This window comes from Hyperolius riggenbachi, chromosome 4 (assembly GCF_040937935.1).
Source record: "Hyperolius riggenbachi isolate aHypRig1 chromosome 4, aHypRig1.pri, whole genome shotgun sequence".
NCBI lineage: Eukaryota > Metazoa > Chordata > Amphibia > Anura > Hyperoliidae > Hyperolius > Hyperolius riggenbachi.
Genome location: NC_090649.1, coordinates 232,997,900 through 233,024,394, shown reverse-complemented (window position 1 = coordinate 233,024,394; position 26,495 = coordinate 232,997,900). Strand labels below are relative to the sequence as shown.

The 26,495-nt window shown below is 43.6% G+C and overlaps 1 protein-coding gene across 1 annotated transcript in view; it reads left to right on the top strand.

Annotated features, from left to right (window-relative positions):
- Positions 1-26,495, top strand: part of LMBRD1 (LMBR1 domain containing 1) — a 289,978-nt gene that overhangs the window by 82,489 nt on the left and 180,994 nt on the right. The gene's annotated exons all lie outside the window — the stretch shown is intronic.

Genomic DNA, 26,495 nt, shown 5'->3' with positions numbered 1-26,495 from the left:
TGCAGAGCATCCCAGCTGCATCATATGATTAGCAGTGCCGCTCTGCACATCACTTCTTCTCCCAGGTGGCATCAGCTGGTCAGAGTGCAATGCGCCTTCCAGCACACTGCACGGCATTTGGAGTCACATGGTCAGGGGGGCAGCGTTGCTCCCACATGGCTTCTCCTGACCACAATCTGCGCAGGGAGCAGGCATGGCACCCATGGTAAAAAACGTATGTACGTACGTACGTGACGCATCTGTTCCTGTGGAAAGATGACGCACTGCTTTTGGTGGGCAGGGTGAGTAGGAGAACAATGTGCTAGGGGTTGGTCAGTATCGCTAAAAGATCTGGCATGCTTATGAAAGACGGAAGGTAAAGATAGCGGGAAGCCTGCAGTTGTTGAGAGGTGCAAAAAACCCCAGCAATATCCACTGCAGTTATTTCATGGCAATGTACGGAATCCTTGGTGTAGGAGTGTTCATCTTGCTGCTTGTGCCTCCTGGAAATCTTTCCACCTCTTTCTCAACTAGTTGGTCTAAAGTAGCAACAAAATTCTAGCAGAGCAGTGTGGAGGAGGGTACACCAAAAACCCAAAAGTAAAGTAAACAAAAACAGTTTTTGAAGTGTGCAGATTATATTAACGTGGGTAGATTTTACATTACGCCAGTGTTCTTTTCCCAAGCATGCAGTTATCCTTTAAAGAGAACCTGAACTGAAAATAAAAAGTCAAAATAACCATACATAGGTCATTCTTACCTCCTGTGTAGTCTACTACTCAATCTCTTTCTCCTCTCCTGCGTTTCATTTGTCCACTGTGATCAATGGACTTCTCTGTTCTCCGTTTTAAAAATGGCCATTACCCCATAACTGCTTCCTGGTCAGCACACTGTTAAACTGTAATATCACCCACTTCGGCCATATGGAAACATGGCCATTACCTTCCACATTCAGTTGTAACTGATAGCTGCTGATATATAACTGACAGCAACTGGTATGGTTCAGTTCTGACAAAATATTGTCAGAACTGGAAGGGATCACTGTAAGAAAAAAATGGTGAGCTTCTAAGAAGAACGGACAGTGAGGTTAGTATGTAATATTAATTTGCAGCTATGTCATGTGTTTATTTTAAATAATTTTCCTCGCTTCTGGTTCCCTATTTAAGCTAAAAATAGAAGTATGGTAACTCTTGTGCACATATTTGTATGCAAGCGGATCTCTGGAATTGAGCATCCTTTGCAAACACAGATCTATTGCAATTTGTGGTAAATGAGATATCTGAGTTTAGACGACTTATTCTTGAGTGCTCTTCACTACAAAAGGCTTGCTTCACCTTTGTTCATTCTACATCTTTGACACAAAGCCGTTATCTGGCAAGCATGCTGCTGGCACTTTACACTTCTTAGTTGTTTGGCAACCAAAGTTGTCTTCTGGAGCATGCAGAGCTTATGCCCGGAGAACATTTATATTTGTGTCAATCATATATGTCAGTGAAGATGCCATAGACACTGTGTTATATGAAACCAGTCAACAGAGTGCCATTATGGTGTGCTGATTCAGCATAATTGAACAGTAATGATTATGATAGAGGTTTTTGCCTCACCATGCTTTGATGAGAATTGTCAGTTTTCTGTAGCTAATGGTTCAATAATAATTCTTTGAAATGCTCAGTGATCATTGTGCATTCTGTAAAGAGAAAAAAAGATATATATATATATATATATATATATATATATATATATATATATATATATATATATATATATATATATATATATATATATACTGTTGTATTATAGTTAAATGTGAACCTTTTTAAACAGTTATTAGCAAACAAAGGGTTGACAATACAAGAGATATAAAGTACACCAGATGAGACATCAGAATAAGGTGTTACAATATGAAAAAGGTAGAGGAGAGAAAAGAAGTACATAGTAAAATCCATCACATATAAATACAAGTGGATATCATGACCTATAGGAGGAACGCTGAAAAGACAGTGCCGGAGATTTGGACACAGTCTGCGCCGCCATAGGCTGTAATAAGAATTACGTCTATAGCGGTGCTCAGCGAGTCATTTGGGTGCCGTAAAAAGACGGAGCACAAATTTCTATAAAAATACTGTATTAGTAATTAGTGCCGCTGGGACTTGTGCAGGAGCAGGGCGAGCCATTTTTTAAGGCTTTACCTTCCGCCCAAATCTCTTGGCACTTTTATCATATGTAGGCTCTATAGGAGGCAAATTCAACAAGTGCAAATGCTCTTGAATCACTATTCAAAAGCGATTTTGCATGGATTTTGTGTGCACTTACTGTGTTTGGAATAAACATTTGCTTGCATACCTTGTCCGTGTGTCAACTTCCTGCACTTAGTCCTGCCCCTTTGCACATAAGCAATGCCATTATATGCAAAGGGGCGTGTTGGCACTCCAGAAGCCGACGTACGGTACCCAGTGTGTACGTAACAACTTTATTCCAAATACAAAATGCAAATCGTAAGTGCTGCATACAGAGCTTGTGAACGCCCGCAAATTCTGATGCAAATCGCAGTCCAAAACTGTTAGGAAGCGCAAGTGCTACTCCCTAAGCTCAGTCTTGCCGTGGATCGTCCTACAAATGTTTCAGGTTCTATGTGGAGCAGTGATACTGCTTATCTGTAAGTAAGATAATCAGACTGCTTATCTGTAAGACCCTGTAACTGGGAAGATGCTAAAGATGGTCATACATCAGGCGACTTGCTGCTGATCGACCATAAAATTCGATTATTATAATTAAAATCGGATGAGAAAAAAAAGATGGCTGATATTGTGTTGAAACCCCTCCCACAGTGTGGTGTCATGACCTAGGTTAGGACATCATACTGTGGGAGCCTTGTTGCATTGTGGGAAATAACAGCTGTTTCCAACTGCCAAGCAACCAATTTCTCCCTCTGTGCATATGTATATCAATAATAAAAAAAAAACTTTTTTAGCCTATCGCATTGATAGGGAGTGTGGCTATAGATAAAAGCAGTTGGTGCTTTTTTTCACGTCTGCTGTAGATAAAAGCAGTTGGTCTTTTTTTTATGTCTGCTAGTAGTAAAGATGATGACATGCAGGTGGATTGTGGATCAAACAATATGAACAAATTACATGGCAAATATCAATTATATCATGATCTCTCTTCCATTTTATAACTTCTCCCTTTGCAATATATTGTTTTTGTTTTTTTTTAATCTCTTTTCGTTAAAGTTCCTCTTTAACCACTTAAGGACTGCAGTCTTAAAACCCCTTAAGGACCAGACACTTTTTTTTTTTTCCCCTTTCAAACCACTGCAGCTTTCATGGTTTATTGCTCGGTCATACAACCCACTATCTAAATTAATTTTACCTACTTTTCTTGTCACTAATACAGCTTTCTTTTGGTGCTATTTGATTGCTGTTGTGATGTTTAGTTTTTATTATATTCATCAAAAAATACATTAACCACTTCCCGACCGCCGTATGTACAATTGACGGCCGGGAAGTGCACCCCGCAAGGACCGCCGTATAGACAAATGGCGGCGGTCCTTGTAGGGGCATGGGCGGAGCGATCGCGTCATCCGTGACGCGATCCTCCGCCTGGCGCCGCTCACCCGCCGCAACATCCCGCCGGCCATACGGAAGCGCCGGCGGGATGTTAACCCGACGATCGCCGCATACAAAGTGTATAATACACTTTGTAATGTTTACAAAGTGTATTATACAGGCTGCCTCCTGCCCTGGTGGTCCCAGTGTCCGAGGGACCACCAGGGCAGGCTGCAGCCACCCTATGTCGCACCAAGCACACTGATTTTTCCCCCCCCCCCGCCCCAGATCGCCCACAGCACCCATCAGACCCCCCCCTGCCCACCCCCCAGACCCATGTTTGCACCCAATCACCCCCCTAATCACCCATCAATCACTCCCTGTCACTAACTGTCAACGCAATTTTTTTTATCCCCCCCCCCGCCCCCTGCTCCCTCCTGATCACCCCCCACCCCACAGATTCTCCCCCATCAATCAGCCCCTAACCTGCCCCTTGCGGGCAATCTGATCACCCACCCACACCAATAGATCGCCCGCAGATCCGACGTCCGATCACCTCCCAAGTGCAGTGTTCACATCTGTTCTCTACCCTAAACACCCACTAATTACCCATCAATCACCCCCTGTCACTGCTACCTATCAGATTAGACCCCTATCTGCCCCTAGGGCACTCAATCACCCGCCCACACCCTCAGAATGCCCTCAGACCCCAGCCCTGATCACCTCGCCAGTGCATTGCTTGCATCTATTCCCCCCTCTAATCACACCTTGAGACACCCATCAATCACCAACTGTCACCCCCTAGCACACCTACCCATCAGATCAGGCCCTAATTTGCCCCGTGTGGGCTCCTGATCACTCGGCCAATCCCTCAGATCCCCCTCAGACCCCTTTCCGTTCACCTCCCCAGTGCATTGATTGCATCTATTTTCCCCTCTAACCACCCCCTGAGACACCCATCAATCACCTCCTGTCACCCCCCTAGCACTCCTATCCATCAGATCAGGCCCAATACAACCTGTCATCTAAAAGGCCACCCTGCTTATGACCGGTTCCACAAAATTCGCCCCCTCATAGACCACCTGTCATCAAAATTTGCAGATGCTTATACCCCTGACCAGTCATTTTGAGACATTTGGTTTCCAGACTACTCACGGTTTTGGGCCCGTAAAATGCCAGGGCGGTATAGGAACCCCACAAGTGACCCCATTTTAGAAAAAAAAGACACCCCAAGGTATTCTGTTAGGTGTATGACGAGTTCATAGAAGATTTTATTTTTTGTCAAAAGTTAGCGGAAATTGATTTTTATTGGTTTTTTTTTCACAAAGTGTCATTTTCCACTAACTTGTGACAAAAAATAAAATCTTCTATGAACTCGCCATACACCTAACGGAATACCTTGGGGTGTCTTCTTTCTAGAATGGGGTCACTTGTGGGGTTCCTATACTGCCCTGGCATTTTAGGGGCCCTAAACCGCGAGGAGTAGTCTAGAAAACAAATGCCTCAAAATGACCTGTGCATAGGAAGTTGGGCCCCTTAGCGCACCTAGGCTGCAAAAAAGTGTCACACATGTGGTACCGCCATACTCAGGAAAAGGAGTATAATGTGTTTTGGGGTGTATTTTTACACATACCCATGCTGGGTGGGAGAAATTTCTATGTAAATGGACAATTGTGTGTAAAAAAAATCAAACAATTGTCATTTACAGAGATATTTCTCCCACCCAGCATGGGTATGTGTAAAAATACACCTCAAAACACATTATACTACTTCTCCCGAGTACGGCGATACCACATGTGTGGCACTTTTTTTGCACCCTAACTGTGCTAAAGGGCCCAAAGTCCAATGAGTACCTTTAGGATTTCACAGGTCATTTTGCGACATTTGGTTTCAAGACTACTCCTCACGGTTTAGGGCCCCTAAAATGCCAGGGCAGTATAGGAACCCCACAAATGACCCCATTCTAGAAAGAAGACACCCAAAGGTATTCCGTTAGGAGTATGGTGAGTTCATAGAAGATTTTATTTTTTGTCACAAGTTAGCGGAAAATGACACTTTGCGAAAAAAAACAATTAGTCTGGAAATCAAATTCCGCAAAATGACCTGTGAAATCCTAAAGGTATTTATTGGACTTTGGGCCCTTTAGCACAGTTAGGGTGCAAAAAAAGTGCCACACATGTGGTATCGCCGTACTCGGGAGAAGTAGTATAATGTGTTTTGAGGTGTATTTTTACACATACCCTTGCTGGGTGGGAGAAATAACTCTGTAAATGGACAATTGTGTGTAAAAAAAATTAAAAAATTGTCATTTACAGAGATATTTCTCCCACCCAGCATGGGTATGTGTAAAAACACACCCCAAAACACATTATACTACTTCTCCTGAGTACGGCAATACCACATGTGTGGCACTTTTTTGCAGCCTAACTGCGCTAAAGGGGTCCAAAGTCCAATGAGCACCTTTAGGCTTTACAGGGGTGCTTACAATTTAGCACCCCCCAAAATGTCAGGACAGTAAACACACCCCACAAATGACCCCATTTTGGAAAGTAGACCCTTCAAGGTATTCAGAGAGGGGCATGGTGAGTCCGTGGCAGATTTCATTTTTTTTTTTGTCGCAAGTTAGAAGAAATGGAAACTTTTTTTTTTTTTGTCACAAAGTGTCATTTTCCGCTTACTTGTGACAAAAAATAATATCTTCTATGAACTCACCATGCCTCTCAGTGAATACTTTGGGATGTCTTCTTTCCAAAATGGGGTCATTTGGGGGGTATTTATACTATCCTGGAATTCTAGCCCCTCATGAAACATGACAGGGGGTCAGAAAAGTCATAGATGCTTGAAAATGGGAAAATTCACTTTTTGCACCATAGTTTGTAAACGCTATAACTTTTACCCAAACCAATAAATATACGCTGAATGGGTTTTTTTTTATCAAAAACATGTTTGTCCACATTTTTCGCGCTGCATGTATACAGAAATTTTACTTTATTTGAAAACTGTCAGCACAGAAAGTTAAAAAAATCATTTTTTTGCCAAAATTCATGTCTTTTTTGCTGAATATAATAAAAAGTAAAAATCGCAGGAGCAATCAAATAGCACCAAAAGAAAGCTTTATTAGTGACAAGAAAAGGAGCCAAAATTCATTTAGGTGGTAGGTTGTATGAGCGAGCAATAAACCGTGAAAGCTGCAGTGGTCTGAATGGAAAAAAAGTGGCCGGTCCTTAAGGGGTAGAAAGCCCTAGGTCCTTAAGTGGTTAAAGGGAAGGTTCAGGGACTATGAAAAAAAATATAAAAATCCTTATCCACTTACCTGGGGCTTCCTCCAGCCCGTGGCAGGCAGGAGGTGCCCTCGGCGCCGCTCCCGGTGGTCTCCGGTGGCCGACCTGGCCAGGTCGGGCCTCTTCTGCGCTCCATTGTGCGTTCCACGCCGTTGCGCTGACGTCATCGGTCGTCCTCCGGGCTGTACTGCGCAGGCTCAGAACTACTGAGCCTGCGCAGTACAGCCCGGAGGACGTCCGAGGACATCAGCGCGCCCGCATGGACTGCACAATGGAGCGCAGAAGAGGCTCGACCTGGCCAGGTCGGATCGGCCACCAGAGACCACCGGGAGCCTGCAGAGCAGCGCCGGGGGCACCTACTGCCTACAACGGGCTGAAGTAAGCCCCAGGTAAGTGGATAACGATTTTTATTTTTTTTCATAGTCCCTGAACCTTCCTTTTAATTTTGTCAAAAAAAAATGATTTTAACTTTCTGTGCTGACATTTTTTAAATAAAGTAAAATTTCTATATACATTTTTGTCCAATAAGTGTATATTTATTGGCTTGGGTAAAAGTTATAGCGTTTACAAACTATGGTGCAAAAAGTGAATTTTCCCATTTTGAAGCATCTCTGACTTTTCCGAGCACCTGTCATGTTTCATGAGGTGCTGGAATTCCAGGATAGTATAAATACCGCCAAAATGACCCTCATTTTGGAAAGCAGACATCCCAAAGTATTCACTAAGAGGCATGGTGAGTTCAGTACCTTTAGGATTTCACAGGTCATTTTGAGGCATTTGGTTTCCAGACTACTCCTCACTGTTTAGGGCCCATAAAATGCCAGGGCAGTTTAGGAACCCCACAAGTTACCCCATTTTAGAAAGACACCCCAAGGTATTCCGTTAGGTGTATGATGAGTTCATAATGGAAAACCTTTGGGTGTCTTCTTTCTAAAATGTCACTTGTGGGGTACCTATAGTGCCCTGGCATTTTTGGGGCCCAAAACCGTGAGGAGTAGTCTAGAAACCAAATGCCTCAAAATGATAGTTCAGGGGTATAAGCATCTGCAAATTTTGATGACAGGTGGTCTGAGGGGCCGATTGTTGTGGAACCGGTCATAAGCAGAGTGGCCTCTTGGATGACAGGTTGTATCGGCACTGAAGTGCAGGAAGTGCAGGATGTTCTCAAATCGTGACCTGGACATGGCAGCAGAGAACATGGGCATGTGATGTATTGGGTGCGTAGACCAATAAGACCGCAATATATTCTTTTTTACTAGACCCATGTTAAGGAGAAGGGCCCCAAAAAATGTTACGTTCGGAAACTTGGAGTGGTTTCCACTGAAAAGGCTGGCCATGGTAGCTTCTTGGATTGGCGGTTGCATATTGTGTGGCATAGCGGTTGGTCTCAGCCACTATTGTCTTAGAGACCAGCAGTGATCAGAAAAAAAAAATTCTGTCACTACGGTGGGGCGGGTGAGGGTTTGGCCAGGTGATCAGAAGCTCGCAGGGGGCAGATTAGGGCCTGATCTGATGGATAGGAGTGCTAGGGGGGTGGCAGGAAGTGATTTGATGGGTGTCTCAGGGGGTGATTAGAGGGGAGAATAGATGCAATCAATGCACTGGGGAGTGATTGGAAGGGGGTCTGAGGGGGAACTGAGGGTTTGGCGGAGTGATCAGGAGCCCACACGGGGCAAATTAGGGCCTGATCTGATGGGTAGGTGTGCTAGTGGGTGACAGGAGGTGATTGATGGGTGTCTCAGGGTGTGATTAGAGGGGGGAATAGATGCAAGCAATGCACTGGGGGGGGGTGATCAGGGGGGGGGGGTCTTAGGGCGATCTGAGGGTGTGGGCGGGTGATTGAGTGCCCGCAAGTGCTAGATGAGGGTCTAATCTGATGGGTAGCAGTGACAGGGGGTGATTGATGGGTGATCAGTGTAAATAATGCACTGGGGAGATGATCAGGGGGGGTCTGAGGGTGTGGACGGGTGTTTGGGTGCCAGTAGCAGTGATAGGTGGTGTTGGGGTGATTGAGTGCTCGCAAGGGGCAGATTAGGGTCTGATCTGATGGGTAGCAGTAACTGGGTGATTGATAGGTGATCAGGGTGTGATTAGAGGGGAGAATAGATGCAAGCAATGCACAGGGGGGGTCTGAGGGTGTGGGCGGGTAATTGGGTGCCCGCAAGGGGCAGATTAGGGTCTGATCTGGTGGGTAGCAGTAACAGGGGGTGATTGATGGGTGATCAGTGGGTGATTAGAGGAGACAACAGATGTAAACCAATGCACTTGGGAGGTGATCTGAGGGTGGGTCTGCGGGCGATCTGAGGGTGTGGGTGGGTGATCAGGTGCCCGCAAGGGGCAGGTTAGGGTCTGATCTGATGGGTGGCAGTGACAGGGGGTGATTGATGGGTGATCGACAGGTGATCAGTGGGTGATTACAGGGGAGAATAGATGTATACAGTACACGGGGGTGGGGGGTGTCTAGGGGGATATGAGGGGGTGGGGGGTGATCAAGGGCCCCCAGGGGGCAGTTTAGGACCTGATCTAAAATATAGTGTTGACAGATAGTGACAGGGGGTGATTGATGGGTGATTAGGGGGGTGATTGGGTGCAAACAGTGATCTGAGGGGGTGATGGGGGGGGGGGGGGGTCTGAGAGGTGTTGTGGGCAATCAGGGGTCAGGGGGGGACAGGATCAGTGTGTGTGTGTGTGTGTGTGTGTGTGTGTGTGTGTGTGTGTGTGTGTGTGTGTGTGTGTGTGTGTGTGTGTGTGTGTGTGTGTGTGTGTGTGTGTGTGTCATTCCGTACACAGCTGCCTCCTACCCTGGTGGTCCCTCGATCACTGGGACCACCAGGGTAGGACGCAGCCTGTATTATACACTTTGTAGCGGCAGATCAAAGGTTAACAACCAGCCGGCGCTGCTGATTGTCCGGTGCGTTGATGCCGCGGAGCCTAATGCCGGCGGATAGATGCGCGCGATCCCTGGTTATTCTGTCCCTAGGTGCTGCCGCCGATCGGCGTTAGGCGGTACTGGGGGTGCCACTTTGCCGACACCCATAGGTAGTGGGCAGTCGGCAAGTGGTTAAAGGGAACCTAAACTGAGAGAGGGATATGGATGTTCCCTTTTAAGCAATACCAATTGCCTGGCAGTCCTGCTGATCTCTTTGGCTACAGTAGTGGCTGAATTACAGACCTGAAACAAGCATGAAGTTAATCTAGTCTGACTTCAGTCAGAGCACCTGATCTGCATGCTTGTTCAGGGGCTGTGGCTAAAAGTAGACACATGATCAGCAGGGGAGTCGGGCAACTGGTATTATTTTAAAAGGAAACATCCATAGCCTTCTCTGGATCAGTAGAGAAGAAATCTTGTCATGGGAGGTTCCCTTTAATTCCTGTACAATCCTCTAAAGCCTTTCTGGCAAATATGAGTAGCTTGAGTATCTTGAGCCTTTCAGACAGTTTTAAATGGAGTCTTTTAAAATAAGATATTTAAGCGCATAGTTTATATTTGAGCACATCAGCGATGACATACTGACTGCGAGGGAATGGCGACTTGCTGTTAAAACATTCCAGGCGTATATTTTGAAAAAAAATGTGATTGTTTAAGTCATTTAAATGGCGTGTTTCAAATAAAGCAGCTAAAAGCTTAAAGCAAGTCAGTTGGTAAAGCAAGAAATAAATGGGTATCCACATGAAACATTGTTCCCTATGACAGGTCTTCCATCTCATTACCATCATAGTGTTTGCCAGAATCATTGTTTTTCAAATAGAACAGGTTCTATTATTAGCGTATTGACAAGTCACATTTGTTGTGTAGTAAACAAGGAGGGATTGTCTTTGTGAGTACTTTTTCCTAAGAACAACATGCTAATGAAGCTGTTTGTGGTTTATATTTCATGACCTCACCGTAGGCATGTAAACATATCAATGTAGCTCTGTGTCCTGCAGCATTTAGCAGATTGTAATGTCACATTTGTGAATCATGAAGGATATTAATCACTATTTTCAAAATCATAAGTGAAATGAGGACTGCAGTCATAAAGAGCCTTTTTTTTCCATTCAGACCACTGCAGCGTTAACGGTTTATTGCTCGGTCATACAACCTACCACCTAAATTAATTTTTCCTCCTTTCTTGTCACTAATACAGCTTTCTTTTGCTGCTATTTGATTGCTGCTGCGAGTTTTACTTTTTATTATATTCATCAAAAAAGACATGAATTTTGTCAAAAAAATGACTTTTTTTACTTTATGTGCTGACATTTTTCAAATAAAGTTAAATTTCCTATACATTTGAGCGCGAAAGTTATTCTGCTACATGTCTTTGATTAAAAAAAAGAAAAAAAAAACATTCAGTGTATATTTATTGGTTTGGGTAAAAGTTATAGCGATTACAAACTATGGTGCAAAAAGTGAATTTTCCCATTTTGAAGCATCTCCGACTTTTCTGAGCACCTGTCATGTTTCATGAGGTGCTAACATTCCAGGATAGTATAAATACCCCCAAATGACTCCATTTTGGAAAGAAGACATCCCAAAGTATTCACTAAGAGGCATGGTGAGTTCATAGAAGATTTTATTTTTTGTCACAAGTTAGCGGAAAATGACACTTTGTGACAAAAAAAAGGAAAAAAAAAAGTTTCTATTTCTTCTAACTTGCAACAACAAAAAAAAAAATGAAATCTGCCACGGACTCACTATGCTCCTCTCTGAATACCTTGAAGTGTCTACTTTCCAAAATGGGGTCATTTGTGGGGTGTGTTTACTGTCCTGGCATTTTGGGCGGTGCTAAATTGTAAGCACCCCTGTAAAGCCTAAAGGTGCTCATTGGACTTTGGGCCCCTTAGCGCAGTTAGGCTGCAAAAAAGTGCCACACATGTGGTATTGCCGTACTCAGGAGAAGTAGTATAATGTGTTTTGGGGTGTATTTTTACACATACCCATGCTGGGTGGGAGAAATATCTCTGTAAATGACAATTTTTTTTAATTTTTTTTTTTCTACACACAATTGTCCATTTACAGAGATATTTCTCCCACTCAGCATGGGTATGTGTAAAAATACACCCCAAAACACATTATACTACTTCTCCTGAGTACGGTGATACCACGTGTGGCACTTTTTTGCACCCTAACTGCGCTAAAGGGCCCAAAGTCCAATGAGTAACTTTAGAATTTCACAGGTCATTTTGTGACATTTGTTTTCAAGACTACTCCTCACGTTTTAGGGCCCCTAAAATGCCAGGGCAGTATAGGAACTCCACAAATGACCCCATTTTAGAAAGAAGACACCCCAAGGTATTCCGTTAGGAGTATGATGAGTTCATAGAAGATTTTATTTTTTTGTCACAAGTAAGCGGAAATTGATTTTAATTTTTTTTTTTTTCACAAAGTGTCATTTTCCGCTAACTTGTGACAAAAAATAAAATCTTCTATGAACTCACCATACTCCAAACAGAATACCTTGGGGTGTCTTCTTTCTAAAATGGGGTCATTTGTGGGGTTCCTATACTGCCCTGGCATTTTAGGGGCCCTAAACCGTGAGGAGTAGTCTTGAAACCAAATGTCGCAAAATGACCTGTAAATTCCTAAAGGCACTCATTGGACTTTGGGCCCCTTAGTGCAGTTAGGGTGCAAAAAAGTGCCACACATGTGGTATCGCCGTACTCAGGAGAAGTAGTATAATGTGTTTTGGGGTGTATTTTTACACATACCCATGCTGAGTGGGAGAAATATCTCTGTAAATGGACAATTGTGTGTAGAAAAAAATCAAAAAATTGTCATTTACAGAGATATTTCTCCCACCCAGCATGGGTATGTGTAAAAATACACCCCAAAACACAATATATTACTTCTCCTGAGTACGGCAATACCACATGTGTGGCACTTTTTTGCAACCTAGGTGCGCTAAGGGGCCTAACGTCCTATTCACAGGTCATTTTGAGGCATTTGGATTCTAGACTACTCCTCCCGGTTTAGGGCCCCTAAAATGCCAGGGCAGTATAGGAACCCCACAAGTGACCCCATTTTAGAAAGAAGACACCCCAAGGTATTCTGTTAGGAGTATGGTGAGTTAATAGAAGATTTTTTTTTTTTTTGTTACTAGGTAGCGTAAATTGACACTTTGTGAAAAAAAAAACTAATACAAATCAATTTCCGCTAACTTGTGACAAAAAATAAAATCTTCTATGAACTCGTCATACACCTAACAGAATACCTTGGGGTGTCTTCTTTCTAAAATGGGGTCACTTGTGGGGTTCCTATACTGCCCTGGCATTTTAGGGGCCCTAAACCGTGAGGAGTAGTCTTGAACCCAAATGTCGCAAAATGACCTGTGAAATCCTAAAGGTACTCATTGGACTTTGGGCCCTTTACCACAGTTAGGCTGCAAAAAAGTGCCACACATGTGGTACTGTCGTACTCAGGAGAAGTAGTATAATGTGTTTTGTGGTGTATTTTTACATATACCCATGCTGGGTGGGAGAAATATCTCTGTAAATGACATATATTAGATTTTTTTTTTACAAACAATTGTCCATTTACAGAGAGACTTCTCCCACTCAGCATGGGTATGTGTAAAAATACACCCCAAAACACATTATACTACTTCTCCTGAGTACAGCGATACGACATGTATGACACTTTTTTGCAGCCTAGGTGCGCTATGGGTCCCAACGTCCTATTCACAGGTCATTTTGAGGCATTTGTTTTCTAGACTACTCCTCACGGTTTAGGGCCCCTAAAATGCCAGGGCAGTATAGGAAAGCAACAAGTGACCCCATTTTAGAAAGAAGACACCCCAAGGTATTCCGTTAGGTGTATGGTGAGTTCATAGAAGATCTTATTTTTTGTCACAAGTTAGTAAAAATAAAACTTTGTGAAAAAAATCAATTTCCGCTAACTTTCTACAAAAAGTAAAATCTTCTATGAACGCTTCATACACCTAACAGAATACCTTGGGGTGTCTTTTTTTCTAAAAAGGGGTCACTTGTGGAGTTCCTATACTGCCCTGGCATTTTATGGGCCCAAAACCGTGAGTAGTCTGGAAACCAAATGTCTCAAAATGACTGTTCAGGGGTATAAGCATCTGCAGATTTTGATGGCAGGTGGTCTGAGGGTGCGAATTTTGTGGAACCAGTCATAAGCAGGGTGGCCTCTTACATGACAGGTTGTATTGGGCCTGATCTGATGGATTGGAGTGCTAGGGGGGTGACAGGAGGTGATTGATGGGTGTCTCAGGGGTTGGTTAGAGGGGAAAATAGATGCAATCAATGCACTGGGGAGGTGATCGGAAGGTGGTCTGAGGGGGATCTGAGGGTTTGGCCGAATGATCAGGAGCCCACATGGGGCAAATTAGGGCCCGATTTGATGGGTAGGTGTGTTAGGGGGTGACAGGTGGTGACAGGAGGTGATTGATGGGTGTCTCAAGGTGTGATTAGTGGGGGGAATAGATGCAAGCAATGCACTGGCGAGGTGATCAGGGCTGGGGTCTGAGGGAGTTCTGAGGGTGTGGGCGGGTGATTGGGTGCCCTAGGGGCAGATAGGGGTCTAATCTGATGGGTAGCACTGACAGGTGGTGACAGGGGGTGATTTATGGGTAATTAGTGGGTGTTTAGAGGAGAGAACAGATGTAAACAGTGCACTTGGGAGGTTATCTGACGTCGGGTCTGCAGGCGATCTAATGGTGTGGGTGGGTGATCAGATTGCCTGCAAGGGGCAGGTTAGGGGCTGATTGATGGGTGGCAGTGACAGGGGGTGATTGATGGGTGGCAGTGACAGGGGGTGATTGATGGGTGATTGATAGGTGATTGACAGGTGATCAGTGGGTTATTACAGGGATGAACAGATGTAAATAATGCACTGGCGAATTGATAAGGGGGGGTCTGAGGGCAATCTGTGCGTGTGGGCGGGTGATTGGGTGCCTGGAAGGGGCAGATAGGGGTCTAATCTGATGGGTAGCAGTGACAGGGGGTGATTGATGGGTAATTAGTGGGTGTTTAGGGTAGAGAACAGATGTAAACACTGCACTTGGGAGGTGATCTGACGGCGGATCTGCGGGCGATCTATTGGTGTGGGTGATCAGATTGCCTGCAAGGGGCAGGTTAGGGGCTGATTGATGGGTGGCAGTGACAGGGGGTGATTGATGGGTGATTGACAGGTGATTGACAGGTGATCAGGGGGGATAGATGCATACAGTACACAGGGGAGGGGGGGGGGGGGGTCTGGGGAGGATCTGAGGGGTGGGGGGTGATCAGGAGTCCCCAGGGGGCAGTTTAGGGACTAAAAAAAATTGCGTTGACAGATAGTGACAGGGAGTGATTGATGGGTGATTGTGTGCAAACAGTGGTCTGGGGGGTGGGCAGGGGGGGGGGGTCTGAGGGGTGCTGTGGGCGATCAGGAGGCAGGAGGGGGGCAGATCAGTGTGTTTGGGTGCAGACTAGGGTGGCTGCAGCCTGCCCTGGTGGTCCCTCGGACACTGGGACCACCAGGGCAGGAGGCAGCCTGTATAATACACTTTGTAAACATTACAAAGCGTATTATACGCTTCCTATCCGGCGATCGTCGGGTTAACAACCCGCTGGCGCTTCCGATTGGCCGGCGGGTTGACGTCGCGGGTGGGCGGAGCCTATTGCCGGCTGATGCGCGCGCATCCCAGTGCGCGATCCCTGGCAAAACAGTGCCCCAGGACCTGACGCCATTCTGCGTTACGTAGTCCTGGGGCTGCCACTTTGCCGCCGCCAATATGAAGTAGGCGGTCGGCAAGTGGTTAAAGTGAACCTCCGGACTAAAAATCTACTCGGCAGAACTGAAAAGGCTTGGAGTTTAACAGTTTCACAGCATCAGAACTTTGTTTTTCTTACCAAACTGTCATTTTTTGCTGCATTTTTAGCTAAGCTCCACCCATCAAGAAAAGGTGCCCGGACTTTTTCCCCCTTATGCTGTGCAAAGCATGATGGGATTTCCTATGTTGTTCACGTTGCCTAGCAACTGGGAGGGGTGATCAGCACACAGGACAGTTGGAACTGTGTCTCATGCTCCCTGTCACCTGCTTTCAACCAAAAAGATGGTTGCCCTCATAAAATCAAACATTTGCCTGTTCTTAAAAACAAGGTGGAAAAGAGATTATATTTACCGATCTATTTTAATTAACATAACTAATGTAACTTAATGACCGTATATTTGTTTAGGCTAAAGTTCCTCTCTAAGGAAAACCTTTTTTTTAACCCTTGAAAATCTTGTGAAGAGTCAGGGGTCGTCTTATACGCCGGGTGTCATTGATGCTAGTTGATACGCCCTATCCTGTTACAGACTCTCAGATCTTGCTGCTGAGTACTGTAGTGATGCGGGGCAGGCACACGTGTGCGAGGTCTGAGAGGCAGAGAAGGAGGTAAATAGGTAACAAGGGTGTGCCAGAAGGGTGAAAGAGGCGTGTTTTATGGGTACAGCACGATATATTCTTCCATACCACTCTGATAAACAGGTAGACAAGGAGAGCTGTCCAATCAACTTAGGGAGAGGTAGAGTTGAAGAATCCAACCAGTCAATCCCCTGTATAGTGTTATATACTGGGTATCACATACAGTACAGCCCAGCACCAGTATCTGTTCATACATAACACCAGTATATGATGTTTTTTCATTTTTATTTGGTGTGCATTGGAAGAGGGGTAGTCTTAAACAGCAAGTATATACCAAACTCTATATTTAAACTGGAAAAGTTGGGGGGTCTTCTTATACGCCCAGTCGTCTTAAATGCCGGAATATACAGTACTTTTTTTTTTTCCCCTCCCCCTTTAATGCTCCAGAAAAGGCCAGCACTTTATTGATGTACAATAATGTGCTTGCTTGGCCTTACAGGCATTGGGCTTTGGAAAATATGGACATAGGCCAAGTGTTTATTTCTGTCTAGGTTCCAGTTGAGGAAATTATTTCTCTTCCTGTATTAGTGATATTGTTATGAAGAACAGAGTTTTCAGTTACTTTTTTTTCCCTTTTTTTTTAAATGAAATATGTATGGGGGAGAAAACGTTAAAACAGCTTAGCATTTTTCTTCTTGTCTTTGAGCTAGTAGAGAAGATGATTTGTTACTTGAGTATTAAGGCTCATACACACATCAGACCATAGTCTTTGGAAAATGAAAGATCACAGACCAATTTTACCCCCTTCCATGTAGTATGAGAGCCATACCTACACAGTCTATTCTATGGAGCTGAACTCCCCATCAGATATCTTTGCAAGATGCTGCACACAAAGATGCTGTAGACCTTCAAAAGATCAGTATCTGCACAAGATCTGTTCCTGCAAAAGATTTGTTCTTGCAAAAAGCATTCATAGTCTATGATATCTGCAGATCCTCATACACACCTTGTTTAACAGACATTCATCTGCAGATCAGATCCACCAGGATGGATCTTCAGATCTGCAGATGATTGTCTCAGTCAGTTGACCTAACAGCTGATCGACTTAAAGTGGATCCGAGGCGAACTTTTACTCATTGCATAATTGTGTTCCTTTCCTATTGTTTATAGGGCATTCCTCAAGCCAAATACTTTTGTTTTTGTTTTAATACTCTAATTCCCTATAATTAAATAAACCACTCCCACAGGTTTTCAAAGAGCCTTGGCAGTAGCAAGGGCTCATGGGAGCGCAGTCTGGGCAGGGGGAGGAGGAGGTGTTACTAGCCATTGATTTCAGAGGCAGAGGGGAGGAGGGGGGATTAGGTTTTTTTCACAGTTTGAGTGCTGATGGGGCAGATAAGCCTGCCTCTGTGTAATGTTTACAAATAACATGGCTGCTGTCATTGTATCACAGGAAGAAATGGTCATTTTCTATTAAAGAGTAACTGTCAGGCTGCAAAAGCTAATTTAAACCTCTATTCTCCTGTGTTAAACAGTTTAGAAGGAAGCCAAAAAGGCAATACTGAAGTAAAAAATCTCTCTTACTTTTGATGTGTGCTGAACTGCAAGGCTGTTAGACCCAAGCTCTCAAAAGGATGAAAGGCCGCATACCATACAGCAAAGCATCCTGGGGCTGCTTGGGTCCTCCCCTCGGCTGCTAGTGAGAAAGTACAGGCTCAAGTTACAACAGCGTAGCACTGAAAAATCTCCAGGCAGAGTACACTGCAGGAGCCCGTTATTGTTCCTAGCCACCAGGCTAATCAATATTCACTGCACAGTAGTGTTTTCCATTACGGATCTTTTGTGTGAGTGGAATCATCAGGAAGCAGGCAGGACATGACGACACAATTGGCTTCATAGGAGACAGACAAACATGGAACCTGCCATGAGCTGTCAGGAACCTCATTCTCTGCAAATACTATATAAAAATTCTGTGAAATCCAAACGTGGACAGTGAAATTCATATGTAATGTAAGTACAGCCAATCTTTAGCTACTGATATGTGTTTTTTTTTCTCTGAGACCCTATACCGAACAGCTCCTCTTTAAATCTGTTTGCAGCTAGATTTGCTGTGTAAACTATCTAAACTTTAGATAAGATATATAGACAAGCTACTTGTTATAGTTAGTTTTTCATCTCGGATCCGCTTTAAGGGCTGGAACCCACAGGAGCGCTTTTGGCAGCACTGCGATACACTAGCAGTTTGCCAAAACGCTGGGCTAATGTTAATGGATGGGGCAACTTCCACAGGAGCGTTTGCGTTTCTCAGAAACGCAAACGCAGGACGTGCAGCATTTTGGGAGCGTTAGCGCTTCAATGTAAAGTATTGAACCGCTAGCGGAAACGCTCAGCAAAACCTAAACTGAGCGGTTTTGCTAGCTTTTTGCGGTTCAGCACACTGTAACAAAATGAAAAATAATTCACAGGACCAATCAGGATAAAAATGCAAAACGCTACGCACCCGCTGGGCAAAAAAATACAATGTTGCAAAACACGACCAAAAACGCGCATGAATCCGCTTGCAAACCGCTCAGACAAAACGCTAGCGGTTGCTTTTTGCGTTTGCTGATTTCAGTGGGTTCCAGGCCTTAGAGCTGAACCTAAACCTTCCTCACGCCATGATTTGCAGCAATGTGCAATAATTTAAATAGTGGGCACCAAGTCTTTCCGCTATGCAACTTGCGGCTTTACATATAGAGTCGCAATTTGCATTGTGGGTGCCAAAAATTTCCGCACATAAGCAAACTGCATAGCCAATACTAACGCATGCGCAGTACAGCCACGCTCATACACAGATAGGAGCACAACTGTGATGGCTTCCCTTTACATCGGTAAGTCTCTTAACTATTTTTCTTGGACATTATAGGTTTGCTTTAAGATTAGACTTTCTTCCCTGATGTCAAATACTAACCACCCCAGTCGCCTTTGAATCAACTTATAGCCAATCGGATTTTTCTCAGTTCAGGGTGTATGCAATGAATGCATAAAGTCTGACTTGACAGCTAGTAATGCATTGCATGTAATATATTGCATTACACTTTACTCATCGTGCGGTTAGAATTTACACGTTTTCTTCTGCTTTATACACAGTTGTTTACTGTATACACCCTTTTGTGTCCTGATGGCTTAAGTTTGGAAGGGTGTAGAAATGAGCAGAGCAATAACAAAAAACTTGCTGTTTTAATGCCACTGCATGAAAAAATTTAGAGTTCTACTATCCTATATGTAATAAGTTAAAAAATACAATTTATACAATTTTTCCCCTTACTAGACAGTAGCGCAGATCTATTTTTTGCATTATATCCTTGTTCCTTAACTCCTTGTTCAGTTCACACCTAATTAAACAGTTTTGCAGATTTTCCTCCTTTTTGATATCCCTGCTAGATGAAAATATTTTGTACAACACTAAAATGAACTTTGTTTTTTCAGTGTCCACAACCTAGTGTTATAGCAAGGTTACACCATGGTAATGGGTTTCTTAGCACAAAAGCAAAGTTCTCCTACTAAGGACACCCTCAAGGCGACACTAAAGTAAAATTGGAGTGTTTGAATGATTATGAATGTAGAATACAATTAGACAGTGCGTAGCACATAAAATCATCGGGGACATGTAAAGAGTGTGACACTGAACAGCATTTGAGGTTGCAGTGACCTCTAAAATCCGCTCATCGGAGGATATAGATTTTGTTTGGCCTTGAGTTTATATGATTTTTATGTCTGTATGTTTTGTGTGCTGCTTAATAGGCAACTTAAATTGTGAGGTATCTATGTGTATTAAGAGCAGTAGCATGTCTGTCTTTCAGTTTATTTAAAATATTGTAAAAGCTAAAATCTGATTTATCAGTTTGTTATGAAGCTCCATGCTAAACGTATGTTGCCTGCTAAATTGTATCTTGAAATGCATGACGTTTTGTTTGATTATTCCTAGCATGTGGCAAGAGATTTAAACTGGTGAAAGAATTAGTTTTTAAGCACACATTTGTCACTAATGCTCCATTCATATTTCCTGTAGTGAAGAAAAAAAATATAAAGTGTGTGGAAGATTGCATCGTGTGCAGCTTTAAAATAAAGCCTCTGCCGTAGAACAGGGCTCCACCCAGGCCTTAAGTGTTCTCTATATATAGATGGATCTGACTGATATTTGACTGCTTGACATCATCTTGCCTGAAACTGAGCTTTATTTTGCAGAAGGAGCCCTGTAGGTACTATTGTAAGTGTGTGCTAAGCCGCCATACATCTGCCCTTTATGAGAACTTTACAGAAAACCGTGTAATTACCATTAAATCTGTTGGTGATAATTGTACCAAAATACTTTTTTTTTTTTTTTGTACTGAGAACATGGAAGCATACAAAAAATGTGAAATACTCCTTTATTTTTCATTGTAGCTGCTCGTGCAGTTTAAAAACCTTAATCGTAATGTGATACAAGAGCGAATGTACACTGCTTAGAAAATCAGGGCCTGGGGCTTGTATTTAGCCTGTTAGGAGTAGCCTTAATAACTACTTCATCTGAAGAAAAGTCTTATCCTCATAGGAACCTATTTCAGTGCTTGAGACAGGTGGTAATATGATGGCTCCAAATGCAGGCTCTGTGGAGAGTGAGAGAGCTTCCCAAAGCAAGTTTACCAGTTTTTGTCTTTTGGTAAATACAGTACCTTGTATTTTTTGGGTGTCGTAAAGTAATGTCACCCTTTTACTCAAAAGGCAAGGTATTTTCTGTATTGCATGGTGCACATTTGCTGTATTTGTCTGTAAAATGTTGTTTTTCAGAAATGTAAAAACAAGTAACTGCCTGAAAAATAAGAGTATGATTAACTATAGGTGGATTCAATGCAGTACAGGCAAAACAATGTTTATTTTGCTGGTTCAAACTAGAGCCCAAATTGGTGTGTTTTCAGGAACAGACCACAACAAAGGCACAAACATGGTGACGGTTACAATGTTTTTTTCACTTAGAAGTGTTATTGATTTTAAACACAAAGTAACAAGTACACTCCAAGTTCACAAGTCCAATTAAGGAAAAATTACAAGCAAACCATAATAGGCCAAAATATGGACATAAGCAGTGTCACTTATACTCTGGTGATCAAATAACCAATTACATCCTACTTAGCCAGAGTATAAATAGCGGAAAGATTAAATGTAAACACAAAAACACATAAACAAAAAATAAACCATCAAAACAGTCACATTATAACCAAGAATAGTTCAAGTTCTCTCTTTGGCTCTGCAAATACCCTCCTCATCTTAAAAGTACATGCTTATTATACTGTATGTATCTATCCATCTATGTTCTGATTCTCTTTATATGCTGCTCAATGAATACTCATTCATATCACTTACTTAAAGCATATAGGCTCTCTAGTGGGCTATAATTACCTATTTGGAAAGTGATTATTTGGTCCCTTTGTCTTGAAATATTAGTTAATTTGGTTACGTAACCTAGATTCCATGTCCAAATTAAGGGTTTTTATGTTTTGTATGGAAGACCAAGTGGGGGGGGGGGGGGGGGGGGTAGGGGTTAGAGTCCTTCCATTTGTAGCATATGGCTTGCCGGGTAGCACAGAGAATGACGGTTACAATGTTAAACATAAGACCCATTCAGACATGTAATGATTTGTCCCTTCCCTTGAGTACCCAGCAGTGGTGGAATGCATAGTCCCAGTCCACGCAGTTTTTACAGACACCAGTTGAAAGTTGGACACTTCATACTAGCAATGCCATTATGATCTGTCCGATGAAATGTCCAGACCTAAACCACATTTGCCCTCTCACCTTCATGGCACGAAACAGTTGTAATGTCGACCCAGCCTATCTCTCAAAGAATTTATTAGCATAGATAACACGTCCCCAGTCACAGGAATTACACTTTACAGTTTTACACATGTGCAGGCTGAAATCCAATAGCTTGTTATTTCATCCTACGTAATAATAGGCAAGTGGTTCTGCATCTGTCCGTGTGTCAGGCGCAGAGACGCTGCCGAGAGCCGAAGGAGGGTGGGGCCAGAAGGGGCGGTCGTGTCTGTACGCGCAGCTGGCGGCATGCACGCGTGCAGCGGATTACTGACAGACCTAGCTAGCCTGTTTTTAAACGGGCTAAGGTCACTAGTGTAATCCTATTTTAACTAGATCTAGCAATGAGCTGGTTATAAGAGTTCCTCTTTTCTTTTGAACTGTAGATACATGGGGAGAATTGTATGCTGATTTTATTTCCTGCTAAAATGTACCGTATATACTCGCATACAGGCCGAATTTTTCAGCACAAAAAATGTGCTGAAAAGTTACCCCCTCGGCCTATATGCGCGTCACCAACTTTCTAAGCCTGTGGTGACTGGTGTCCGGACTGACCTGCTCCTGCCTGGAGGAGATTGACTGCAGAGCGGCTGATCGGAGGTTGACATGCTGAGCGGGGCTTGCAGTGGATGGCTGGAGCTGGAGGAGTGGGAGCGCACTGTGGAGCCAGAGCGTGCCTGCACTTCTGTGCAGTAGATGTCTGAAGAGAATCGCACAGAGAGAACAGCTGATTCGGATGCCGGGGTGAGAGGAGCAGAGCAGGAGACAGATGGGCAGAATCACAGCAGGAGCGCTTCTCTGTGTACATAATCTCTCGCTTCCTGCTGTGTCTGCAGCTTGTGAGCCGATTGGCTATTTGCCCTGCCTGCTCAGCCAGCCAGCCAATGTGAGGATGTGACAGCACAGCACTTCCAGCGCGTCATTTGAAATGGTAGAAAGCATCCCTGCGTGCGTTGCTATTGTCTGCAGCCTTCTTCCCGGGTCCCTCCAGTGCTGAGTTCTCCCTCCCAGCCTCCAGTCCTGCCTATTGATGAAGCCAGAGGGGGACAGGGACACTGATTAGACAACAGCAGACAATGACATTCTTCTGGGTAAGATGACACCTCCTCACTTCTCTTCATTTATTTCTTCAGCCTTGCACTGGCCAGGTCTGTTTACATAAGTGTTGTTTACATTAGCCCTGCATCTCACTGCAGCTTGGTTGTAACCCTTTCACTGCTGGTTTTAGCTAATTTAGCTTGCCTTGCAGCACTGGCACTTTGTGGGTAACTTCCATGCATATATGCACATGTCATGCATATATGTACACTGATCTGTTGGCTATTTAAGACAAGCTTATGCACTTTGAGTTCAATTGGAGAAAGGTTCTTTAAAAATGTTTTGTTTGTTTTTAACCTCAAAAGCACTGAGCAATTTATCTTAACTAAACCTAATGTGACCTCAGAAGCCGCTGCATTTCATACCCTCGGCTAATATGAGAGTCAATCATTTTTTCCTGATTTCTGAGGCAAATGTTGGGGGTCGGCTAATATGTGAGACGGCTTATATGCGAGTATATACGGTACTCCATAAAAATGTACACAATTTGTGTGACTATTCAACTTGCATGGATGAGGTGGGAGTAAATTCCCCTAAAACTTAGCAAGAACCTAAATAAAATGCCACCACTGTGTCTTCATTCCAGTTCAGTGCAGGTCCTATACCAGAAAGAAAAATGGCTACACTTTAGAGCCAAAACTATCTACACTGCTTTTTATTTTATATATAAACATTTACGCAGTAGAGTTAATATTTTGTCTCTGCTCAGTGGTGGTTTATTAAGTGTCCCAGAGCTAAGTTTTATATCAACTATTGACCTTATTTTTTTTCCCCCTGCAGTCAGAAGCTCTTCTCTGCCAGGACCTAGTTATAGCTTTAATTCCTTATCAGTGAGGGTTATGCTATGATCAGACAAAAGCCCAACGGGAGAGAAACGTCACTTGCATGCCTGAAGGTTGACTCTTTCAGGCGGTAAAAGAAACATAGCCTGCTTATTATGTTTGGCATTGTACCTACACATGTTTATCTCATACTCCACCTGGGGTAAACGTTAACTGGGCCACCAAGTAGCTGTACTGTAATTCCAAGCAAATTTGTACCCAAAAACTAGAATTCTGTTTAGCACTTTGCTACTATACATTGTTTAGTTGGACTAGCTACGTGGCTCTAAATTAATTACTAAGTATCAGTTCCCCATCATGCACTTTTGAAGGATCCATAGCCAGTTACATAGACTACGTACGTCTTTAGGGCTGGTTCAGACGGACGCTTGCGGAGCGTTTACCGCAAGCGTTCGGACCGCCGCGGTAAACGCTCCTATTCAAGTGAATGGGAGCGTTTACACCAAGCTTTTGCCCGCTTTTACCCGAACGCGGCGTTCGGGTCCCGATTTTCGAGAGCGTTCGGGCTGCCCCTGGAAGCAACATGTAGCTTCCAGGGAGCGGCCAACCGCGACGGCTAATGTTCCCCTACGGGAAAAAAAAACGCAACCGCATCACGACGCGACCGAAGGCTACTGAAAGCCTGACCGCGCAGCCGCCGCAACGCCCCCAGACGCGACGCTACGCAGACGTCCGTCTGAACCAGCCCTTAGTGGTGACTAGTAGATAGCAATCAGGATAGGGACATGGCCAGTGAGAATCTTTCAGTGGTTATAATTTTGTAAACATAATGTAATTAGCAAAAATGATCAGCTGCTGGGCTGATCTTTTTTTTTTTTTTTTTTTTGAGTACTTTAGCTCTCTGTTGAAAATCGCCTAATTTACCACTTATTGATTTCAGTGAGTTGCAAGTTATGAGAATGCAAGGATGAGTTTAAATAATTTTGTACTTTGCGACTAACGTATCCCATCCAGTTGTGATTTTGATATTCCACCCTTCAGAAATCTACGGTGATGCTTTATATTTTAGTCATTGATCTGTTGAGTGAACGTCAGTATATTTACAGGTTATCCTTAGCCTTGTGAACAATGCTGCTTCTGTAGACTGAAATGTTCTGAACATTAAGATATAGCTGTATGTAATAAAAAATGAATTAATAGTATATTGCTAAGGTTAGAAAAACATTTTGAGCTGAATAATCCTGGAGTCTCCAGAGAAATATTAAACATTAAGGGGATTGAGTGTTAAATGTTAAGATAAATGCAAGGCTTTCCTGAATGTAAAATGAGGCCAAGGTTGAATGTAGTATGAAGGGTTTTTGATCACATCCGTGCATGGTCAGACCAAGATGTTCCCTGCTGCAGTTTTACTCAGAGGTAGAACCGATGTTCTCACATTTGAAATACATAAATCTGAACTCATTCCTGACAATATATTGTAATTCTTTTTTGATCACTTCTATGATTCACACATTTCTGCCATCTAACTTGCCAGGACTGGTGCTTCTGAATTCTTACCTTATCAGGCCATGAATGATCATTAAACATTACCTAGAGGAACTTTTTAATGTACATAGCTTACTGTATAAATGTCCTTAATAATTTCTAAATTAGCCAAGGTCGTTTTTGAGGATGCTCAGTAGGGTTTAGGTCTGGAGACCTGCTTAGCCAGTCCAGCACCTTTACCTTCAGTTCCTTTAGCAAGGCAGTGGTGATCTTGGAGGTGTGTTTGGGGTCAGGTCCCAGTTTCCGAACACTAAGAAGCCAGCGCAGGAGACTTGGCGCAGCCAGCACCACCATTAGCCATAATAGGTATTACGGCTATAGCAGCGCACAAGTGTAACCTTGGCGCCGTCAGAAGATGGAGCTGAAGTTACATTTAAAACACTGTAATTCGGCTACCAGCAATAGCTGGAAGCCAAATTACACAATTCCCCACTATCCATGACGGCCTGAAGGGGGAATAGAAATTAACACGGCCGGGACTTGTGTGGCGGTAGGATCAGCCATATACTGGCTTTATCCTGTGCCCAAGTCTCCCGGCGCCGATTCTTCTCGTACGCCCAGTTTCCCAAAGGAGGGGATCATGCTTTGCTTTAGTATGGCACAGTACATGTTTGCATTCATGGTTCCCTCACTGAACACACTCACATGCACCCCTAAACCATGACATCTTACCACCATGCTTGACTGAAGGCAAGACGCACGTCTTTGTACTCCTCACCTTGTTGCCACCACGCACGCTTCACACCATCTGAACCAAATAACTTTTATCTTACTCTCACCAGATGTCAGGAAATGCTTTCAGTAATCCTTGTCCATAATATGCTTGTCTTTAGCAAACTGTATGCAGGTTTTCTAATATATCATCTTTAGAAGAGGCTTCCTTCTGGAGTTATAGCCATGCATACCAATTTGATGCAGTGTGCAGAGTATGGTCTGAGCACTGACAGGCTGACCCTACCCACCCCTTTAACCTCTGCAGCAATGGTGCCAGCACACATACATCTATGTGCAAAAGACAACCCCTGAATATGATGCTGAGCTTGTGCACTCAACTTCTGTGGTCGACCATGGCAAGCCTTGTTCTGAGCGTAATCTCTCCTA